Here is a 5,369-nt window from a genome sequence, read left to right as displayed (position 1 = left end):
GTAAGTCCGCTTGTGTTACCTTGTTTCTTCCATTTCTCCTTTATTGCTTTTCTTTGTATTAATCAAATATGCTTCATTATCTCATATTCTATTCAACTTAATTATACATTCAGTTATTATTTTGGTTGCTACCCTAGAGCAGCAGGACTATTTTCATAATCTAAGGCATTATTTACTTTTCTCATTCTCATTTTTCATACTCATTTTCTCATGAGTATAGATTACTGTTTTTCGGAAGCTGCATGGCATGAGATATTGCAAAATATTCAATGCAAAAGAAGATCTCAGAATTCAGCTGTCTTCTATTGAGCCATTGTTACTGAGTGAACTGTGTCCCTCAGCCCTCAAATTCATGTGCTGAGACTCTGACTCCTAAGTGCCCAAGAATGTCTGCTTTAGGACATAGGCCCTTTAAAGAGGTGATAAGTTAAAAGCCACCCTTCTACAAGGAGGCTTTCCTTGTGGCTCAGATGGTAGAGTCTGCCTGCAGTGCAGGAGACCCAGGTTCAATCCCTGGGTCCAAAAGATCCCCTGGAGGAGGGCATGGCAGTCCACTCCAGTATTATTGCATGGAGAAGCTCATGGACAGAGAAGCCTGGTGGGCTACAGTCCATGGGGTCGCATTGAGTCAAATACGACTGAGCGACTAACATACAAGTTAAGATGAGGCTGTTAGGGTGGCTCCTAAATACAGTCTGGTGTCCTTAAGAGGAAACATGATGGACAGAGAGTCCACCAGCAGTGCACACTCAAAGGGACACCCATGTGAAGAGGCCACAGGAGGGTAGCTACCAGCAAGCCAAGGAGAGGGGCCTCGGGAGAAACCAGCCTTGCAGACACCTGGCTCCTGGACTTCTATCCCCAGAACCTTGAGTAGATAAACTGCTGTCATTTAAGCCATTTCATCTGTGGTGCTTTTGTTACAGCAGACCTCGCAAACTATTCCAGTCAGGCATTAAGAGAGATTTGCAAAAAATTTCAAACACCACCACTCTTAGCACTAATTTTTTGTTTTGAAGATTTTTTTTTCAAAAATATTTTTCAATATCATATTGTAAGTTTAGTATTTTTAAATCAATAAAACAGTAAACATTTTTCTGATTTTAGTTTCAAATACAATAAATATTGATATAATTTATAAAAATAAAAAGTCTTTGGTTTCCTTAATTTTTAAAATTGTAAGGTTGTCCTAATATTGAAACATCTGAAAAATCATTACCCCTAAAATGTCTTTGACTCATTGGAGCACTCTTGAAATTAGTATTTCAATATTTCAAAGCAATGAAAAAAAATAACGGTCTAATTCCCTTGATACTCTGCCTTTTGTTCCATTGTAGCCATATATTTTATTTCTGTTTTAAACTCCAAAAGATATTATTATCACTGTGTTAAACAGTGTTTACTCATATTTATTCACATATTTGCCTATTCCTGTGTTCTTAGTTCTTCCCAGACTTTCCTTATTCTAACTGGATCATGTTCCCTTTGCCTGGTTATCAGAGCATCCAGTGACTTATCTCAGCTTTTGTCTTTACTGTTTCTTTCTTTCTTTCTTTCTTTTTTTTTTGTATATTTACTTTGCATTCATTTAGGTAGGATATTTTCATTGGGATAAGGGTTCTAATCTGACGTTTGCTTTTCATTATAGCTAGTTTTGGGAATCTTTTTCATAACCTAAAATAAAATGGCATTCCACTGTCTCTCACTGTGGTCCAGGTCTCAAAGCTTCTTCTATCTCCCATCTCTTTCTTCTCTGTGTGCATCAAACTATATACCTCCACTGTCTTAATCTGCTAATAAACCCACATTTTGAATTTTTAACTTTAGTCAGATTTTATTTCTGGAATTTTTGTCCTCTCTTTATATGGATTGTAGGTATCTGCTGAAATTCTCCATTCTTTTCTCCTGAGTATATTAATAATATTTATTTCAAGTCCTGGACAGTTAACTACAGTAGCTACACTTTGGAACCTACTCCTATGTCTGTTGTTTTTGTTGCTATCTAGTCAGCTGTTATCTTTTTTTTTTTAATGGAGGATATTTGCTTTATATGATTTTTTAATACACCTACTAAATATTAGTAAAATATTTCATTTGATGCCAGCTATTGTAAGTATAAAAATTGCAGAGATCCCTGGTTTATCTTCCTCTAGAGAGGATAAGGTTGTATTTTAACAGAGTACTAGTGGATCACGTTCGGAGAATGCAATGGCAACCCATTCCAGTACTCTTGCCTGGAAAATCCCATGGACAGAGGAGCCTGGTGGGCTGCAGTCCATGGGGACACGACTGAGCAACTTCACTTTGACTTTTCCCTTTCATGCATTGGAGAAGGAAATGGCAACCCACTCCAGTGTTCTTGCCTGGAGAATCCCAGGGACGGGGGAGCCTGGTGGGCTGCCATCTATGGGGTCACACAGAGTCAGACATGACTGAAGTGACTTAGCAGCAGCAGCAGCAGCAGTAGATCACGTTAAAGTTGGTCTGTCTCAGTTTTGTCCTTGCTCTAGAGCATGGTTCTCCTGGAGTCACAGCGCAAGCTCCAAGGCCCTTACCAAGCCCTTCTCACTTGGTAGAGCTTGATCTTGAACTGTAATCTCTATCTTCCCTGTACTGTGCCAGCTGCTGAAATCAGCTCATCCATTTAACCTTTCCTAACCTCACTTTCCCTGGTGGCTTCCCCAGTGGCTCAGAGAGTAAAGAATCTGCCTGCAATGCAGGAGACCTGAATTCGATTCCTTGGTTGGGAAGATCCCCTGGAGAAGGAAATGGCAACCCACTCCAGTATTCTTGCCTGGAAAATCCCATGGACAGAGGAGCCTTGCGGGCTACAGTCCATGGGGTCGCAAAAAGTCAGACACAACGGAGCAACTAACACACACAACCTCACCTTAAAAAGGTGCTGCTTTTTACAGGGTTTCTCTTGTTTCACAGCTTGGAAGTCAGCTAAAGGTTTGAGGGGAAGTAACTGTAAACCTTTCTCCTCTAGGATATCACCCCTTTGTCTCCCAGCAACACCCCTAAATTCTGACAGTAAGAGCGGAATTTTCTCCCTGCACTCCATAAACAGAGGAAAAGCCAGGTAAATGTAAGCCCAGCTCCTATACTTCATTTCTGTCCAGGATCTAAGTTGATGTCCATCAGCTTTTGTTCAGTCACTCAGTACTGACAACACAAGCTTAAATTTTGAAGCCCTGGTGGCAGAGACGGAAGCTCTGCATATATGCCCATCATCCCAGGCTGCCCCTTCCCAAGGCTTGTTCACTTTCTGCAACTTATGACCGTCCAGCCTTCCAGCCACAGGCTCCCCAGTGCTAGGTCCCTAATATGGTTACCACCCCACTAGGAGACCAGTCAGACACTTGGTGGCAAGTTAGTGCCACTGGATCCCTTCTGTTATGAAAGCAACAGCAATTCATATGACTGAATCAACTCATATTCTAGCTATTTGCTTTCCTTTCCTGCTTGCAAGGTCTCAGACAAAACCACTCACTATCTTGGGGCTCATAGAATGTTTGATTCATCCACATGATAACATCCACATAATAAACAAGGAGCTTTATCCTTGTTTATCCTTTAACAGACTTTACAGCAGAGGAGGTTAATGGATTGTGCATATTCTCACAGGATCCACTAATTGTATCACCAACCACGTCCCCAGAAGCTTCCAAGGTGATCGACACTGGAACTGGAATGGCCTGTTGAAGGCATGCCATAAGTGCCAGTGTAGGCCACACTTTGTAGAACAGTTAATTCAGGAAACACATTGATAGTCATTGATAGTCCCTTTGAGATGTAAACTGCAGCTGCTGCCAGGGGACCAGGCAGCAACAAGAGGATCCAGCACTGCTACAGGGATATCTGATCCTGATCTCTAGGAGAGTGTGGGGCTGTTACTGCAGTGGGGGAAGGGAGGCATATGTTTGACCCCCAGGTAATTCACCATTGTCTTAGAATACCTCCTAGTACCAACTTACCCATCTTGGTGGTGAATAACAAACACAGCAGTCATAGCCTGAGGAGCACATGGCAACCAGGGCCCCAAGGATGAATGTCTGAGTCTTGCCACTGGGTAAGCCACCAAGATGAGTGCAGGTGCTGGCTGAGGTTGAGGAGGCAACAGTGAATATAAATTACAACCTTAAGACCAGCAGCAGGGGGAGAGGAGACTGTAGTTTATCTCCCTTGTAAGTTTCTTCCAGGAAAACAGACCCTCCAGAATCCTGGTGTTGCTTCTCCCAAAAGTCATATGAAGTGAATCCCGGTGATGAAACAGTGGGCTGCCCAGTCCCCACTTTCAGAACTGAAGTGTTTATTCTACACACCTTAAACATACCCTAGACATGCTGTTGGCAAGCAGTCCTGAGGTTGAAAGTCACCTCACCCCTGAAGCAGACCCGTTCCCGGGACAGCCCACATCCAACAACTAGTTGACCCAGGAGTAGAGATCTGGCCTTTCCACTTAATGCTGAGGCAGTTGTAAACTTGGAGCTCTTCATGGGGTCAGTTGATGTGTTCACTGAATCTGCATAACAGCTGTCTCCTCTCTCTACCCAGTCCTGCTTCCTTCTCTTGTGATCCCAAAACCCTCCATGCAAAGATCCACTCAGAGTTGGCTGGGGAACCCAACCTGGAGTATTCTTCCTCCCTCTCATATTTTGAAAATCTAGACTCTGCTTCTGGAAAAGAGCAGCTAAAACTGCTGCTGATTCTTCACTGTTATAAACAATTTTAATAACCCTACAGGAAAATCACTGCAATTATCCTTAACTGTTTTCCATGGGGTCATAAAAATGGAATTTCTGGGACAAAGTGCACATATTAATAAGGCCTTTTAATACACATGCCAAATGCCTTCCAAAAGCCCTGACTCTCACCAGTTACATATGAGGGTACCTTCTGCCCCATATCTTTGCCAATACTGGGCAATCGCATCCTTTTTAATAATTGCTATTTTGACATTGCCTTTACCAAGTTGGGCTTCCCTGGTGGCTCAGAGGGTAAAGCGTCTGCCTGCAGTGCAGGAGACCTTGGTTCAATCCCTGGGTCAGGAAGATCCCCTGGAGAAGGAACTGGTAACCCACTCCAGTACTCTTGCCTGAAAAATTCCATGGACGGAGGAGCGTTGTAGGATACAGTCCATGGGGTCGCAAAGAGTCGGACACGACTTCAGTTTCACTTTCTTCACTTTCACTTTACCAAGTTGGAGAATTTTTGCATCCCATACAAATTGGAAAAGGAATCTCCATGTAAAATTCTTTCCATGTAAAATCTCTATACAGTCCATGAAATTCTCCAGGCCAGAATACTGGAGTGGGTAGCCATTCCCTTCTCCAGGGGATCTTCCCAACCCAGGAATTGAACCCAGG

This window comes from Bison bison, unplaced genomic scaffold (genome assembly GCF_000754665.1).
Source record: "Bison bison bison isolate TAMUID 2011002044 unplaced genomic scaffold, Bison_UMD1.0 scf7180017864180, whole genome shotgun sequence".
NCBI classification, from domain to species: Eukaryota; Metazoa; Chordata; class Mammalia; order Artiodactyla; family Bovidae; genus Bison; species Bison bison.
This window is presented reverse-complemented; position numbering follows the sequence as displayed.